The 19,742-nt window shown below is 39.1% G+C and overlaps 1 protein-coding gene across 3 annotated transcripts in view; it reads right to left on the bottom strand.

Moving 5' to 3' along the window:
• LOC124163296 (protein quick-to-court) overlaps positions 1-19,742 on the bottom strand; it is a 135,043-nt gene that overhangs the window by 96,351 nt on the left and 18,950 nt on the right. Inside the window, exon 1 of one of the 3 annotated variants that reach the window (XM_046540099.1) lies at positions 17,784-17,881. The exons of the other annotated variants lie outside the window; for them this stretch is intronic. The gene's annotated coding sequence lies outside the window, so the exon portion shown is untranslated. Of the gene's footprint in view, positions 1-17,783; positions 17,882-19,742 lie in introns of those variants that run through there. 3 annotated transcript variants of the gene reach the window in all.

Here is a 19,742-nt window from a genome sequence, read left to right on the forward strand (position 1 = left end):
ATAGAATTGAACTTTATCTATGTAGCCTCTTTAAAAATAACCACGGGGGGGGGGGGGGTAATTTGTCATCGCATCTCCCAGTTCGTAGCTTGGCTATTTTAATACATACGTTGTTCGGCTTCGGGGACACACGTCAATGAAGCCGAACGAGTAACTTCACGGAGCAATGCCCAGCAATTGGGCTTCCCGAAACGTTTCACTGAAAAGCTCTAGATTGCATCGAAACATTTGAAGCAACAAAATGGTACCAAAGAAGGCTCCTTAGATCTCGTCTCGTCGGAAACTCCAAAGGCAAAGCTTTCGCAGCAGGTTAAAAAGTACTTTCCTCTGCTTAAAAAAATTGATTAACACAGAAAATAGGTTAACACAGTTGACGACAAGTTTGAATTTTATAGAGCTGAAAGAATGCATGCTAATATTTTTTTCTGAAAAGGAGGTAAATATAGACTGCCTTATTAAAATTGGCCTCTTTGGAGGAAGCTTACCGCATGATAACAGAGCACATAGAATCATACATTGAAAAAAAACACGAAAATAAATGTAATTACTAGATAATAATTAAGAATATATATTTCATTTAAAAATAGTAAAACAGTCAATGATTTTTGGTAGACAAACTACGGAGCTATAAATAAATTATTCAATGAGTTTTTTATTCCCCTGAACCGGGAATTGAACCACAGAAGTTTGGCTTTCAGTTAAAACCTATCACGTGATTACCATACACAGACTGTTTGAATTCAAAATATATTCATCGCAATAGGACTGGGAACGCAAACACTCATCCACAATGAAATACACAATAGTCCGACGTACAAAAATACATAAAAAAGATAGGCTCCCTTGGGTGAAATTTATTTGCCCCAAATTTTAGCTGGATCCATAGGTAGAATATTGAGGCCAGAGGTCGATAAGTAACTATACTTCCAAGCTAACAGTTTGGATAGAATGAGGAATAAATTAGCTTTCAAGAGAATAAAAGCAATTAAATTAAGAAATAAATTCAAGCCCTCATAGCATGATGTCAAGTAATGAACACACAAACTACGTATATATTATAACTAAATTCATAAACATGTACATTGTACAGGTACGTCTATATTCATACATGGCCTTATTAACGTAAAACTACAATCATACACACTATCTCATGGTAAATTTATTTTCTTTGAATCCAAGGTTAATAAAATGGCAATATTTTTATCCGGAGGTATGTTATTTTTCTATCAATCCCATTTTTAGGTTAGTATGAGCACTAAATTAGCATTCGAGAGAATCGTGGTGTTGACGCTTGTATCTAAATGCAAGCCCTCATTGCATCATGCAAAGCAGTGGACGGGCAATAGCATTTATAAATGAGGTCATGGGTAATTTTAGAAGCAAACGCGCGTGACCGAAAACAAGGCAGCGACCGCAGCGAGAAAACGTAGAGAGAGGAAAGCCACTGAGGTCTGACAAGGAGAGGGAAAATGTTATTTCAGGAGACCAACATGCACTGCAAGACACAATATCAATTCATGGGCGTACCAAGCAAGGGGAAGGGGGGGTTGCTGCCCCCCTAGAAGCAAAAATCGCAGAAGTCTTCAAGCAAAACTACACTTGAAACGAAAGTATTCCACAAATTTTCTTTAAATCCACGAAAAATGATATGTATTATTTTAAGATATGTAACTAAAAAAAACTATTTTTCATGGAAATAATCTCATAAACAACTAAAGCGTTGCTTGAATTTTCTTAAAATGTTGGCTTCATTCACCTTTTCCATGCTAAAATGTCACAACTTGGGTTGCCCCCCCCCCCCCTGGACCATGGCTTGCCCCCTCTAGACCATTGCTTGCCTCCCCCCTAGACCCCGGCTTGCACCCCCTGAGTTATGGTCTTGGCTACGCCCTTGTATCAATTGAAATGGAGATACGGTGACTTCAAGCTATTCTTGAAACGTCTAGAGGTAAGAGCATTGTTTAAAGGCCAATTTATGAAAAAAATAGTAGACCCCTTAATAACGAAAGCCATAGAGGAAATAACAGCAAAATACCGCCCACACCGCATTGAAATCGAGTTGAGTTATTCCTTATCGGCCATGGCGCCTATTCTTGGGAGCTCATTTCTCTAGTCCATCATTAACAGTACACTCTGCTTCATTTACTTGGTGAGATTTTAACTATATGTCTTGTTGTAGACTCCTATACAGCACCCTAGTTAGACCTATTCTTGAATATTTCTCTATGATTTGGTTTCCTTTCTGTCATATATATGACATAGGCCTAGAGAGGGTTCAAAATAAATGTCTAAGATTTGTGGCCTTTACGTCTTGAACTGTAATGGAAAGTGGTAAATTCGATAATATTTTGCAAGTATATGATAATATCCACACTATCTGCACGCAGGAAACAAATAAGAATAATATTCTTACACTCATCGCTAAATAATCACATTAAAGGTTGTGATCTATCATCTTTAATTAATCTCAGCGATCCATCAGCTAACTCCACATCTCACTACCCTCCATCATATTCCACATGTAGAAACGAATTATATGTATCACCAAATAATTTTTATCCTGATCATGAATGAACCCAACAGGGGTGTGTGTGTGACACAATTCTTAGAACTACCGCGAAAACTACGATGATTAGGCTGGCAAAGCCCCGGTAACTCCCCTGGATAGCAGAAACGAGTACCCCGGACGAGCTCGCGAGGTTACACTCCCGAGGGCCTGTAAGTCCGAGACTTATCACCCGGACACCTAAGGAGGAGAAGGACATACAAGAAAGGAAAAAGGGAAAGGAGGCGCTGCCGCGATGAGAGCCTGACGACGCCTCCAGTGATAGGGATAGGGATAGGGAAGAATGGAATGAGATAATCGGGTAGGGAACCCCACGCCGTCATTAGGGCCGTGTGGGCCACTATTAGCGAAGCCATGATTTGCTGTTCTTGCAGAAATGGAAGAATATTCAATAAGGAATGATGAAGACAATCGTCGAGGGGCAAGTGGAAGGCAAGAACGGAAAAGGAAGACCTCGAATAAAATATATGGAACAAGTAAAGAAAGATGTGAAAGAGAAGAAATACGTAGGTGTGAAAAGATTAGCTGATAGGAGAATTGAGTGGAGAGCTGCGTCAAACTAATCCTAGGATTGTTGACCAGTGATGATGATGAAAAATATTCCACAGATTTTACCGTAGATAACTCTCCCTGTACAGTCGATTGGCTCAGATTGTTATTCAGCGAGCCGAACCGACCATTAGCGCCCCAAAATACTCAGACCCGCTGCTATTCGATCGCCGACAGTTAATGGAACACGAGCAGTAAGAGGTCGAAATGGAGTCTGCCACTTAACCCCTAACAAGCGCCACGTAACCCGAGTCTTTTCCAGCATCTCTCAACCAATAAGTCCAATTTAAAGTCAAAAAAGCAAAACTCTTACAACACACTCGGACTGTGAAGGCCCGTATCCACTGTTACCCTAAAATAAACCTCGGATTATTTACAGATATGACGAAACAAATCACTTAAAATATTCCAAATTTCTCACTCATTTCCGACTCGTTCCCACTTCATGGCAACTATTTTCAGCCTCCTTCATGGGGAATACGCCTCGGTCAAGATTAAACGGTTGATTAAAAACAATAAGTGCCATCTAAATGACAAAATTTCTCAAGCTATGCTTTGAACCATTTCTTTTACGCAGATAATTACGAGATATTTCCATAAATACAGTCAAAATTGATAATATTTGCCGCAGTTTGTCAAAAATCCTAAGCAACATAAATAAATCTCAACCACGGTCCCCGAATAAATGGGTAGCGTAGATAAAATGAAAAAACAGCTAGGCAGGCAGTCTCCTCGATGGTGGAGGGGCAAGGCCACCGCAGTTACCATCAAACAAAATCCACGCAGATCGGAAACAGTATCCCGGGGTGGTGGGTCACTATATGCCAAAATGATTAGTCAAAAAAATTTTCCTCCACGGTGCAACCTCATTTTCTACCCCAAGGATTGGAGCAGGTTTAAATTAAAATAAGTTCGATATATTAACAAATCTTCCTTTATGGTTCATAAAAAAGTATGAAAACCAATCAGTCATTCAAAATGTGCAAAATCGTTACTATTCCAATGGAAAAGTGAATATGAAGAAAACAAATCTTTAAATAAATGTAGCATATGTGACAGCCTCAGGCCATTCTTCTTTTAAGTGCCTTCTTCAGTTAATTTGCTCACCCAACATCCAGCTCACTGACCTCGGGAGATATCAAAAGGAGTAAACAGATATGTGAAGTGCCAAACGATGTGAACAATCAAATCAACGATAAAGCCAATCCCGAGCTGCTGCGAGTAAAGATACTTAAAAATACAGATTAAGCTGATATAAGGATTAAAATATTTGAATTATTAAGCGGAATTTTGATTTAACCGGCCATATAAAAACTACGCACGAACATAATAAATGACAGTGGTAAAAATATTATCAACATTGAAATATTTACACATTAAGACATGGCACAGTAGGATTTTCAAGCACTGAAAGAAAAGGTAGTTATACTTTTCGACAATTATAATAATTGAAATTTTCAAGAATAAATTTGATTCTATCGATCCCGGGCTTGGTTATGCGCGATTAATTTTTTCCAAACAATTTTCCCCTACCATACCTAGTACCAAACGAAGAACATACTTTCTACGTGATGTTATCAAGAAGTTATTTCGTCACTATATAACTTCCAATGAAAATACCACGATTCCAATTTGTAAATGCAATTTTATGATCGCCCTAAATCTGAATAGCTATTTCTTAGAGTGTTTCATTAGTGGATTACCAAACAAGCAGTTGGACAGCAAGGATAAGGAACGAAGACGTGCTCCAAGAATCTCTACGCCCTCTCAATACTAAGTGCCAAGTCGAATTTTAATTAGGAGATGAATCATGTTCGATCACTTATCAGTGACAAGGGTTACTGACCTGACGATGAGACTGAGAGCTTAGATGCATTAATACGAAGCTCAGTATTCTTCTCAGGGTTTCAGGCGGACAAAATTTGCTATTGAGGGTGGGTAGAGAGTCATCACCCAATTAGTCGGTACAAATTTTGACAAAGTTAAAAACTTATTGTGTTGTGTATTGTAAATGTTAATCGGGTAAGAAAGCTTAACGCATCAATAAATTGGGCAAATATGGCGTCAGAAGAGCCATGCGATTGGAAATCCCCCCTTAAACTACAAAGTGACACCTCAACACTGAGACAAACGAAGAACACAGGCAAGAACAGAGTGAAAAATTGAATACAATTAAACTGTGCAAAAAATCTGGGCAGTAAAATCTTTCAGCCGTTATATGCTAAAAAAACTGAACGATGGCCAAGAAGATAGTGAAAATTTTTAACTTGGTAGAGCATTCCACGTTAGGTACTAAGAGAAACTTGACGAGAGAGAAACTATTTCGCAAAAATTTACAATTTCTTGATTCAAAGTTAATTAGAAAAACTAAACCTGACCTAAAATAATTTTCCGTCGATCAAAACGTGAATTAGAGAGTTATATCAAGTTTCCAACCACGGGGTTTATTCGCAGAGATGACTATTAGGATCGTAAGGCGCGGACAGTGTTGTTTCAATACATTTCTCCGCGTACGCGCTTGATTTCAGCAACCAATTCAATTCAATTGAAAAACATTCAGCGTCTCTAACACTATTAAAATATCCGCTCGATAAAATTAGCACATTTTCATTTGTTCGGGAGAAATTTCACGGCGAACAAAATAATAATAAATTGGATTGCACAAGTAATGCCGTAATCTACAGAGTAAGGAAGCCTGGCAATTTAGGCAACCTGCTGCCCAATTTCGGCTATTCGCTACCTTGGTTTGACAAGGTTCTAACCGACATTTTTGCAAAATTTGGTGTTTTCACTCAAGATAACTAAGTTTATGTTTCTCTATGTGTTCACCGGTTTTTATTCCTCTATGTAAAATAATAACAGATATAGAACAGTAAATAAATAACTATATAATATACTACTACAATAAAATAAATAACATATTTTCTTAAAGTAATAATTACTAGTGTATCTAGTGGATCACTAGTGTATGTGCCAAAAATCAAAAATAAATTCCTATTAATAATAGAAATAGAGCAGTTTAAAACTTTGACAAGGTTTTTCTCAAAACCAGCTGAAGGTCAGTTAGAACCTTGTCAAACCAAGGTAGCGTATTGGCATTATGCAGTTACATACTGCAAATGTAAACTATATAGCAATATTAAGACTATAGGGAAACTATAAAGCACATTAAAAAAATAAAAGCTTCGTATAAAATAACTGGTGATGGAAATATACAAGAAATAAAAAATGCCCAAATTCGGCTACCCTACGTTAAACGGGCGTGCCGCGTGTTGGTCTGGTGGAGATCGACGTTTCGTGACCACTACTGGTCAATTATTAAGAAGGATGTGAGGTCCTCGTTGCAAGGGAGAGATATTATAGAAGCCCAGGAGCTCCTCTCCTTCCAACCCCTCCATCCAACAACAAGACGAAAATAATATTACTCACTGGCAACGAGGACATTACATTCCACTGAATGAGTGACCGCTATAGGTCACGAAAAGCCGGGGTAATACCTGTACATCATGATGCTCACCAGAATAAAATGCACATACATCACGGTACTGAGTAAATTGATCTTTTAGGAATTTGGGGACGGATGGAGAAATGTCTAGGGCTGAGTTAAGCGCGCGTCAAAATATCAGTGCGACATATCAACCGAGATACAAACAATAACGAGTGACGTCGACACATTACACAGTCAAAGAAATCTTGCCGTGGTGATGAATTCGCCTATCTACCTAGATTAGATAACAGCACGCCATTGCTTACAGCTGCAGATATGATATTCATCCCAGATACAAGTCGCATTCGACCCAAAATAAATAGCCGTAATCAGGTCTTTGGTTGCGATAATTTTTAACCGGAACTGACATCACGAAGTTAACGTGCGATAGACTCGATTCAGATCCCATATTTATTCCAGAAAATAAGCTTTCACTTCAGTTATCGTCGTGAAATGACTCACGTAATAATTAATTATAAATTTGATAACATTTCCGTACCGTGGAAACCGTTACCGTGGTGGACCGTAGAAGCTAAACGTTTAAGTTTAATGATTCATTGCTGAAGTCGAAACAATGAGTAAAAAAATACATTACACGATCCTGTGGAGCTTCGGCAGAATTTCATACAAATTCTTTAATTTCAGCGTTCTACCTTTTTTTGCGCCGATATCAATTTTTTTACTATATTATCCACCAAATATAATTTCTCAAAAACACCACCCAAATGTCAAAGGCGCAATCTGCGTGATGAAAATCCCGCATCCTCATCGAGCCCAGCTGTATCATTTCCTAGATGAATTGGGAATCTAATCTTCGCAGAATCCGTATCACTTCTCTCATCCAAAGCGGCGCGCGGCACGAATCTGCCAAAACGGGGGGGGGGGGGGGGGTGCAAGATTAAGGACACTCAAGACGACGACAGACGGTCATCCGCTTCCGTCCTTCCTTCACGTACAGAGCGATAACGAGAGACATGTAACGCATGTCCCAGCGCATGTGGCGAAGTACACCCACACTATACATGTGCGCCGTAAGAAGAAAATTCGATGTTGGCGGCTTCCGGGGGTATTTTTTGCGGCTTGCGCTTGCATCGACGCTGATGCATTGGCTTGGATGATGCCATCGCGATGGTCGCTACGGCGGCAAACGGTCTATAACTAACGGCTGAAAATTGAATTCTAAGAACAAAAAAGTACAATACTAAGATTATAAATCGAGAATGAATTTTGATACAAAGCATATTCTGAGGGGCAGGGATAGTTCTCAAGTAGGGTTTCCGACGTGTTTCTAGTGGTTTCCGAGGTGGTTAATCATGCTCTAAGTAATACGAGGAAGAGCATAATTAACCCAACATATGAACGAAAAATCAATTCAGAACCAACCAATCTGGGCCCACTTGAACGGCTCTCGAAGGTGTAAATACCGACAAGAACTTGTGTCCATATGCAACCGCAAAATACGATGGCAGACTAAACTGTTGAAATGCATGATCTTAGGTTTTCCCGCCGTATCAGGCGTAGAAAAGTTTCTCGGGGTTTTCACCGGTTAATGTTCTCCATGTCTCTCAACGTTTCGAGCAGCGACTCGCTGTTCATCCTCAGGGGATCTTGTGCATGCCGTTTCTCAAAATTTGACACGTATATATACACCCCATCTATGGTTAGGTGTAACCTGACAGTTTCCCGCATGTTGTGCTTTTCCCGCCATTTTTGTTGTATATCTTGAGACATGATGGCCTGATGAAGACAATCGTCGAAGGACAGGTGGAAGGCAAGAATGGAAAAGGAAGACCTCGAACAAAATATATGGAACAAGTAAAGAGAGATGTGAAAGAGAAGAAATACGTAGTAGTGAAAAGATTAGCTGATAGGAGAACTGAGTGGAGAGCTGCGTCAAACCAATCCCAGGATTGTTGACCAGTGATAATGATGATAAGGAATATCATTATTAGCCTCCAAGCATTACTGATTTGGAACCCAATATCTCTGTTGATGTTGCTGCGGTTGATGCGGACATGAATGGCTTCCTTGACAAGGCGGTCCCAGTAGCCATGTGCACGGCAGAGCAGTTTCGTCTCCTTCCATTGCATGGCATGGTCCTCACTGATGCTATGCTCCGCCACTGCAGACTTTTCCGGTTGGGCCAGCCTCAAGTGCCTCTGATGTTCCTTCCTGAGGATGAAAAGCAAGTCGCTGCTCGAAACGTCGCGAGACATGAAGAACATCAACCGGTGAAAACCACGAGAAACTTTTCTTCGCTGTTGAAACGTTGGGACGATACACCCAAAACGGTGGAAATTCCTGCAGATTCTTGAACCGGGAAAAACTAAAATTCTTTATATTCTCAGGGGGTTTACGTCTTATTTTCAGCTGACGGCGTCGTGGGCTAGTTTTCAGTGCCGGCGCCCACCTCTTTAAGTCTAGTACGCTGACACGCAAAAAGCACTAGAAAGCCAGGCACAGAGCGTCCAGCACTACAAATAGGACATGCTCATGAAATACTGCATTCAACAACAGAGAGGTCGATTGATTTTGAAAGGAGTAGGAGGTTTATTTCCCGAAAGAGTTATTACGGACAAAAATTGAGACGATAACGGGCAGAGATGGCTCAAGCAAATGCTCCCAAGAATCTCATTCGATTCATAGATATGACCTTCGCATGAAAGCCTCTTGGGACTAGCGTAGGCTTAGCGACCCTACTGGGTTTCCGTCTGGGTTCATCATGACTGCGCTTCAAAGGAAACTTCAAAGGAAAGGAAAAAATTCTCCTAAAACTAACCTCTAGAAACGCTTCTGTGTGAGGGTGATGGTCGGAGAATTTACTTGGTGTATGTTTTTTGTATTTGCATACATTAAATGTCATTTAGCGTTGAATATTTTTCACCTCTTCAGCACGTTCATTCGTTTCACTGCTATCTAAAACGACTCTTTAGGTCATTTTAAAGTAGTTCCCTTTTTTATTTTCGTAAAGTTCCCCTATTTATCGAGATATTATCGTCGTTACTAAATAATATTGACGGAGGTTAGCTATTTTCCGGGAAGTGAGAATTTGAAAATGGAATGGTGCGTAGGCATCGATAGTAGATGAATAAAATTACGATTTTTTATACGAGTTATTAGGTTTTAACCAACACGATGAAAGATTGCCAAACGCCAAAAATATTATGAAAGAATAATAAAAACACATTTAGGTGAAAAAGTTAGTTTTAAAGCATCGACGGATTCTTTAAATTAGGGAAGATATAACCTTTAACGAAAAACGATATCAAGGAATATAATGCAATGTAGACGGGATGGCACGCATAGACGCTTCCAATCAACAAGATGGGTTCATGTGTCGAAGCAGATCACAAACGTATTACCGGATCTACCATTATCACCCAATATATGAAAGATTTAAAGAGCACATTCACTCCTCGCACACTATTTGTAGCAGGTTGTAGTCGCTGAATATGCAAAAGAATACGAGCCGCTACTACAGCACATGAAATGATTGTAATTAATAAATGATACTCAAATGGAGCACAAAATCTGACCAAATTCAAGTAACGACAGCAACTTTAGAAAACAAGGAAGGTTACGAAAATTCAAATACCTTTATCTAAACGCCTTAGGCACAAAAATTAGAATGATACAGATAATATCAGCCTATAAACCAAAAATACCAAACTCGAAGCAATCCATCGTTATCTTAAAATTTAAAGCTTCGTAAATATCATCTAACAGTCAAAACACCACACAAAGAAATTTTCGGGAACGCAAATTTCGTCTAAGGGTGACGTTTTGGTCCCTATAGTATTTGGTAAACAAAGTAGAACCACGGCATAAAAGATCACCGATTGAGCAGATTACAACTACCACTTAAACAGACATATTAAAAAAATACATTTTTCCGTTCGCAAGTTATTTTTCCGCTTTTCCACTGTCCCTCGCATCAAACCTCATCTGTTACAAATTCATACTACAAAATAAGAACGCAGAAACCACATGTCTTCATAGCTAGGAAAAAAAGCTTACTCATAGAAATCGAGAATTTGACCAAACTTGCACATAAATGATTTCACAGACGAATGGCCTTCATAGGAAATATATTCCGAAAGGAGAAGTAAATTTCTCCTACCCGATTATAATCGAGAAACGTGGAGGAATGCAGGGAAGACATCAATTACGGACGAAAACATAACGAACTAACCGTCACATATTCTTCGGGAAAATCTATTTAAAAATGAGAGTGATTCGCGAAATAAATAGGAATAAGTGACGGAAGCTTTCACAACCAGTCGACAGTCTAATTACACACCGTACGAGAGAGAATAAAAGATCCAATTAGCATCATAACTTGCAAGTTCGGATCCTGAAGCATGACTCTCTTCCGCAAAGCGTAACCGAAGCCTTGGGAGGGAAGGCGCCAGCCAATGTGACCCAGCAAGCATGCAGCCAAGACTGACTGTTGGAAAAGCACTCTCCGGATTAATTAAGCGGTCGTAGGTTTCAGAGCGTGTCCGAAGGAAGAAAGACGATGCGCTCGCTAACGTCATATCCGTTCCAGAGGCTGGATCAGCTGGGATGCGAATCCCGGGGCGGCGGTCCTGGTAGCAACCGCTTCAGTATCCTCGAGACAGGCGTTCGCATTTGCGGAATTCGGAGATATTTCGGATGACATCAACTTAAGTACAGTATACAACGACTCAGTTGAAATATAATCAGCAATAAATTAGCTTGGACGAAAAATAGTACGATTAGAGTAAAAGTAAAAAAAATGAAGGTTCCGCTTTAGTATCCTCGGGTCAGGCATTTCGGCTTGCATTTGCGGATTTCGGAGATATTTCGGACAACATCAACTTAAGTACAGTATACAACGACTAAGTTGAAATGTAATGAGCAATAAATTAGCTTGGACGAAAAATAGTACCATTAGATTAAAAGAAAAAAAATGAAGGTTCCGCTTTAGTATCTCCGACACAGGCATGACAGTTTGCATTTGCGGAATTCGGAGATATTTCGGAAATCATCAAGTTAAGTGCAGGGTGCAACAACTCGGTTCAAATTTTAACAGCAAAAAACTAATTTGGACGAAAAAAATTGATGGTTCTCGCGAAAGGAAGTGGGATAGAGGCATAGTGACATAGGAGGGTGCAATTTTAAGAAAAATAACATTTACTTCGACTCGAGCTTATTTTTGAATTTATAACCACGGACACCACAAGAACAAAAATATTCGAAGTGCGAGGTATCCCAGGGAAAGGAACTCCCTCCCTACCATGGAAATGAATTTGAAATAAAATATTTTGAAATTCCAGGCTGGAGGAAACATTCATGAATAATTCATACACAATTCCAGGGACTAAAAATTCACGCATAATTCCCGATTTTCTCGGTTACCGGACACCTTGCATAGGGAATTGAAAAAAGTGATCGTCATGATTTCCAATATGGTTGCTGATTCTTTCATGGCATATATATAATTACAAATCTTCCCTATTAATATGTCACTCGATCAAATGATGATTCATTGTTAATCCAGCTCCCAAAAAAATGGGAAAAACTTCCCCTAAGAGTGTCATCTTTCGCCCATTTACTCACCACATTCGGCTCCGGGAGGACTATTTCCCTCCTCGAAATGATGTAAACCTTCAATGCACGCCGTTTCGACTTAACAGTGGGCAAGGCGGAAAACTGAACTTTTGAGGACTTCGGTCGATGCGTTGAAGTTTTGGGCATTGTAGGGCTGCGATCAGATGAGTTTTCTCAAAACGCCAATACGAGAAGAAACGTTTTATCGTAGAATTAGTTATCTCTTCGAAGAGGAATCTTCTTCTGCCGCTTCAATGGACTATTTTTTTAAATCAATCCCGGAACCGATGGATAAAAACTCACTGGAATACGGGTAAATGAAGAGGAAATGAATGCTTTTAAAGGGATTCTACGGAATTTCCAGCAGGTATGTTGTTTATATGAACGTTTTTTCTAACAAAACCGAAACTCATCGGGCACATCAAACACAGGAACCACACGCGCACACACGGTAGTTTATGGAATTGTCACGCGCGAGTCGTGAGCATTTCGAAGACACGTACGTGGTCGGAACTCCACACGGCAAGTGTCATCACCCTTTGAGAGCTCGCCAAAGGGACGAGACACACTGGCTCACGTCCGATAGTGATTTCACTCCCACCGCTCCGAAAATTATCTCTTGCCGGCCAGCCTTGATCACATAACGAAAGCGCAGTTCCCCGCTCACTTGGTAGGGACTTAATTGCGGACGTAGACTCGGCAAGTGAAAGTCGTATAAGGTTTCCTGAAATCACGTCATCAGTTAGGTAAAAGGTCTTCTATAGGGGTCGCACAGTGGACTGAAATCGAACAAAGCTGTCCAAAAATGATTATTTTCTATTTTGGAAAAAAACGATTACATTTTCTAATTATAGAGTAACCAGTGGCCACATTACTGAAATAATTTTATTTCTAAGTCTTATTGTTAGAGCAAGAGAGGTCTGTCAAGTCAATATAAAATGATCTCAAAGTTTTTTCCTATTTTTTGAGAAAATCGACTGAAATATTTCGCTGCAGTTGCGTTTTGTTTTTAAAACTGCTAAACTATAAGCAATTCTTATTAAGCATGCCATGATAAAAATGAACAATTTTAGAATCCAAGGCAGTGAAAATTTTTATTCTCTTCACAATATTAATTACTTCTTATTAAACAACTAAAATGTTATATTTTTCGCGCATTTTTAACATGGTTTCACTTTTTAGCATGGGATGAGTCGACCCCACTTCTTTCAATTCCGATAATAATTCCGGTTTTCCGGTTCGAAACCCGATTTCGATTTCATCGATTCTAATTCATACTAACAGGTGGAATACTGATTTGTCAGTAGGATTGCTGTCAGTAAATTTAAGAATTGAATAGAATAAAATAATTTCACGCATAAAATAACAAACAATTTAACCGTTTAAGACATTAAGTGTCAACTTAATAATGCACAGTGCACAATAGCTCAGGTGTGAGGTGGCCTTTTTGCCCCAGGCTTATTGTCTATTTTCAAAATATTTATCTTCCTGGAATCTATAGAAATGGAATTGACATTAGGCGATCGATTCTTCCGATTCGGTGCCCGAGAATTAATGAAATCGAGAATCGTAACTTGGAATCGACTCATCTCCAGCCTCGTAAGTAGCAATGAGAATGCATCATGCTATTAGTAATAAAGCAAAATCTTCTCGTTGAATGCGATAATTCCAGAGGGGAAAAATAATTTTCCTCTACAGGGATTGAAATCGGATCCCTCGAATGCACTCAAGGTGTTCTATCACTTAAAATCCGGGTTCGAGTCCCAACACAGGCAAATGATTTTTCCTCGAACAAATTTTCTCCCTTTACATGCACCTGTACTTGACTTAGTTAAGGTGCCTTTCTGGCTAGTCCGCGATTATATCCATGAGTAACAAAATCTCCTTTGTGAGGGCCTTCAAAGCGCAATCTCAGCACCAAATTCGAAAATATTATGCCAACAATTTCCATCGACACCTCATAAAACTTAGCATGTTTTCAGTTCTCAAAGAACGACTATTGTTTCACAGCAAATAAAAATGAAAGATGATAATAATAATAATAATAATAATAATAATAACAATTGTACTTGCGAGGCAAGGGCGTAGCAAGGATAAAAACTAGAGGGGGACAAGCCGTGGTCGTTCAAGTTGTAACACAGAAAAGGTCAAGGAAACTAAACTTTCAAGGAAATTATAACAGCGCATTATTAGTTTTAAAAATTATTTGCTAGAAAAAATATTTTATTTTTAATTACATGTTTTAAAATAATATCACTCTCTCTTAGATATAAAAAATACTTACATTTTTTAAAATAAATTTACTTTTGCTTCAAGGGGGGGCAGCTGCCCCCTGCTGCCCCTCGCTGGGTAAAACCCGTGTCGCGAGGGAACGCTTAAGTATGGAGGATTTTTATTTCGTCGTAAATTTTCTTCCCCTTCTATCGACAGAAACTCTTTAAACAAATTGCGATTTAAGATGCGAGTGAACGACCCCATCATGAAATGCCGGCAAAAACCATTTAAACCAGTTACTATTGAAGAACAAATCAAAGATATAATTCACATTGGAAGTGGATGCATTGATACCTACTATGACACTTAAGAAGAAAAGGCCAGTGCAAAGGGTTTTCTTGAAATGCCTAGGAAAATAGTAAGGCAACAATGGAAAAGCAAACAAAATAAAAAAGCGAAAAAATTACGTGAAATCATCAGAGAAACGAGTGAAGATATCCCATTCCTCCGACCATTGTCCGCAGTGCATGTTAATCGCAAAGCAAAAGTCAGTAACCTGAAGGTGGCATAAGAGTGGGAAGTTACTATCTGCTACAATATAATACATGAATACATTGAAACCTCTTTGGTGTAAACAAAAGCGGTCATCTAAGTCTCGTGAGATCCCTCAACCCACTTCAATCTCATGGCATCTAAAACCTGACGCTTGACTTCTAAACGGCCAAATGAGTTGACAATAAAATATTGGATGCAGTGTAACCTCCCTAAGGGATCAATAAAACGGATGGGTCAATGAGCCGATGAATACAAAGGTGCACGCTAAGCGTCGATCTATTATATCCGATATGTCCGTGATGAAACCCATGTCCATTCTAACATTTTGGACATGGTCCAAGGTCTCTATCAGATTGGACGTCCCTGGACCACGCCATGGAAACTGTATTGCCGTTTCCGGCCGTACGAAACACAGAGAGAAAAAAAACAATCGAGACTGAGGAAATAAAGACCATTGATGTTGCCAAATTGCTTGGGGTAACATAACAGACCCTCTTTCATGTAGACTTTGAAAAATAAAAATCCGCGTCTTACAAAAAAAGCGCGACTTTAAACGGAAAAACAGCTCGTTCGTGGTGGGGGGAAAAGAGATGCAATTTACAAGATAGAGAGTTGGGTTTCCCGACATGAAACCAGCGAGGAAAATTCACAAAGGACGCAGATGAACGCTGTGACGGTGTTGCAATCTTTTGAATCAGAGCACAATCCTAACCCCGCTTAGTAGTCGCGTTTAAAATTAATGGAATTAAAAATCCCTACGCACACACGCGGGAATATGGTCATTGGTCAGCCATAAAAAAGTGGGCATGTTGATCGAAACTTTCCAACACAAACGGATTTTGTTTTTAATGTAGCGACCTGCACACACAACCATATAATACAAGAATGAAAGAAAATTAATCATTGAGCCACTAAACGAACAGAAGAGAGTTATTTAGTCATTATACTAGTTAAAGAGTTATAAAATCTTTTAATGGGTAGAAAATAATTATACCAACAAGATTATTAAATAATGAAACCGTGCAAATTATACTCTCGAGACGAGACAGTCTCGAGTCTCGCGGCAACACTAATGTCAAGGTCTGTCCTTGAACACTCTCGCGATTATTTGGGCAGTATCAAAACCTTGTCAGTACTTTTAAAAAGGTAATTTAACTTGTTTCCGTAACCAATTTCCAACTTAACCTGTTTCCGTAAAGATAGGCAGAATGACGTGGGAAATAAGAGAGCACAATTTGTTTTGAGCAAGGTATTATCAGCATGGTGAAATGATAAGTTAAGGGCATGGAACATATCAGCAAGTCCACTGGTTATCTTTGAACTTAATAACATGCAACATGGTACTTGTAACTCTCACTGAGGTTATACAACAAAGGCTAAAGATTTTCGGAAGCCTCTACATGAATCTTATTCATACGTACTAATAGAGTTTCTATTATTTCCATGTAATTTTACGTTTGAATGTTGCGACCAACGTCCTTACGATAAAAAAGCAACCTACAAATGCAAAAAATGGCTGACGGAGAAGACAAGAAAATCGATCCAAAAGAAAATATTGTAAACCCCCGAAATGTTATAAAAATAAACGGATGGAAAGAAAGAATCTTAGAATATGACTCACAAAATAAGCCCCTGGGGATAGCTTATACAATATGGATACATCAAAATATAAAAAACAATGAGAATAAGGAATCCCGCGGAGAGACAAATAATATTTGAAAAGCATAACATCCAATGAAGTTTTGGCCGCAACACTTTGAGCGTTCATTTCATTACCTTATCTGTAAGGTATTTTACGATGAGCCTTCATATGGAACTAAGTTCATGCATTCAGATGAAGACTGCAGGGGAGGCTGAAATTTAGTGAAGTAGGTACTGCATGTATTACTTTCCGAAATGGATTTTTCCAGAGCTAACTCGCGGTCATGCAGACTGTTTTGAATCCCACCCGAGGTGATATTTCGGCTATCTGAGGAACAGAGAGAGTAAACTCTTCCATTATAACTACGCAAAAACAAACAAATAGAAAAACGAAGAAACTGTTATTAACTATTATCAGGCGCCCCAGAAGATATCAACAGTATTTTTATTTCCAGACCGACCTCAAGGGAAAACTTGCAATACTGAACACAATCTGTGGGCATGGGCTGAACATTTATTATCTCATAAAAAATATAATTTAAACTTAGCGAATATTCACCACAAAACCCGCACTTCTGAGTGACCTTTTATCAACATATTTGCAACTTTTAAGAGGAATATTCCCCCTAAAAATCGAAGAATATTTTTCCAGCCTCTAGTCATAATGTAGGTTTTCTCATAAAATCACTAACCATGAAACATCCTCGGTAGTATAGCGGTCAGTATCCCTGCTGGTCACGCGGGAGACCGGAATTCGATTCCCCGCCGGGGAGGTATTTTTTGCCTGCCTCGTTGGAGCTGGGCTAACGTCCCCGTCTGCCATCCCAACGGTCACGGATTCGAATCCCGCCTGGGTGGATTTACCTAGGCATGGATGTATGTGATTTTCAAACAACTAAATTGTAATAAAGGATAATCTAGTCCTGTATTCGCTTGTAATAAAGATGATATCAGTATTATTACGAACAAATTATATCACTCGGCGGTTATACCTCAGACTCAATTGCTGGAATGTGATTGTACATTCCCCTTGTCCAACTTGCACTCCGTAACTTTTTGATTCCTCTCCTCTTATGGCACAAAATATTGCCGTCACCGTTAAAAAAATGAGGCAAGGACGCAAAAAACGAACAAAAATCAGGATAGAGATAAATGCGGGACGAATCAATCCATAATCAATAAGAAGTAGACACAAACCTGCCCAGGGTAGTGAGCCCCACATCCGAGTTACTTGATAGGAATCCTTCAACGCAAGCACAATCCAGAACGTTAAGGATGCATCCTTACTCTTCTAAGTCGAACTTCCGATTCAAGGCAAAGGTTGTATTGGTGCGAGGAACTATATTGGCGAACACTTTTGGCAAAGGCGTCCCTAGACGAAAACAGCTGCCAATTGTTCCCTATCGATAGCACCGATTTAGAACAAGCAAGGGCATGAACGGAGAGTGAATAAGAGAACCTATACCACACTAACGATATGAAAAACGCGTATATTTCGAGCTTGTTGTCGCTTAGGAATAGCAAAAAGGTAATAATAATAATAATCTTCCATTCATTAGGTTAGGGAAAAGACTACCATAAATAAGCTAAGGCACCCTCAACAAATCAGTACAGGATACACGGAATTCATACAAATATTAATATGAATCTCAAGACTGTAATCAAAGCATGGGTTCATTATGACGAGATGCGATCGGATTTAAAAATTCATTCGTTCCATAATCCCAATAGATCTATGTTGCGGCTCCATTTTTGGATAATTTGTCCCTCATTATAATACCATAAATTTTTCCAAATAATCTTCTCGTTTTTTCATGGAAACGAAAAATATAACGACACCAAAAAAGACATTACGCAATGAATTAGAGAATGATTGCGATGCTCATATCTCCTCGGGCGAAACTTTCCCAAAATGTACTACGATTACTTGAAAAAATACATATTTCGTGTCAAGGGCGGATCCAGCATTTTTTTGGTGGGGGGGGGGGGGGGGTCACCAGGGTCTGACCGGCAAACCGACCGGCAGGGTCTGACCAGTCTTTCCATATTTGGCATTTAAAAACTACACACAACAATTACTCTACGAAACATTATCTTAAATCATTGTAAAAGCTATTTATAAGTGAATATTTATAAATTTTATATTAAAATATAAAATTTATTCATAACTGTATTATAAAGATCGTATATTTTTCAAGCGTCTGCGGGGGGCACGTGCCCCCGCCCCCCCTAAATCCGCCTATGGTTCGTGTCTTATACAAATGGCTACAGAATCTTAACATTAACTAGGACCATAAAAATTAAATTCGCTTTATAAAATTGAAACCCACCGTAGCAATAACATCAACTAACTGATAAATAAATCATTCCACTTCAAAAATTTCTATCACCCTCACCGAAAATTCTGACTTCTCTCAGTTTTGATCGTTTTTTCCGAAAACGAATCTCATAATTTATCTTTATTTGGAAGTCGCACTATATTGGTTTCGCGTCAAAAGAAAACTCGAGGAGACGCAATACGTTTTGACTTGAAAGTGAAAATCTCCGATTCTCACCGCACTCATCAATGAATACCTCAGTTCCGTCCCCATCCGGGCAAGTAATTTTAACGAATACCCTCAGGGATTAATCTACGACGCGACGGCTCAGCGACCTCGTTAATTTTCCGCTTCTCCGCGCACGCAGGATCTGTGAGCAAATTCTGCAAGATTCTAATCAGAAAATATGAACCAAGGAACGCATCTGTCATCCCTTCTGGCAGCATACTCGGAAATAAAGAGGCCCTTGTCATTCTGGCTTAACAAAGCTAAATGTTACGATTTAATCGGATATCTTACGGCTTTGGTTGAGGAATAGTAGTATGAAATACATATTTTCACCTTTTATTTCCAACGGCCTCTTGTATTACATTACCCTTCTATCGAATTTTGAGAACCAATTATATTTACTTATTGCTATTATTTTACGCCCCATTTTACGGCGACTGGTTGCTTTACATCCATGATTCTGTTATCAGAACGGACGCAGTATCTCATCTTATATACTAGCCCACTGAAGAGGATGTAATTACCCTCGATGTAAGTAAAAGTAAAATTTCCAATGATATCCAGGATCAGACATGGACGAAAATGGATAAAAATCCATAACATCGCATCA

This window comes from Ischnura elegans, chromosome 8 (assembly GCF_921293095.1).
Source record: "Ischnura elegans chromosome 8, ioIscEleg1.1, whole genome shotgun sequence".
Taxonomy (NCBI): Eukaryota; Metazoa; Arthropoda; class Insecta; order Odonata; family Coenagrionidae; genus Ischnura; species Ischnura elegans.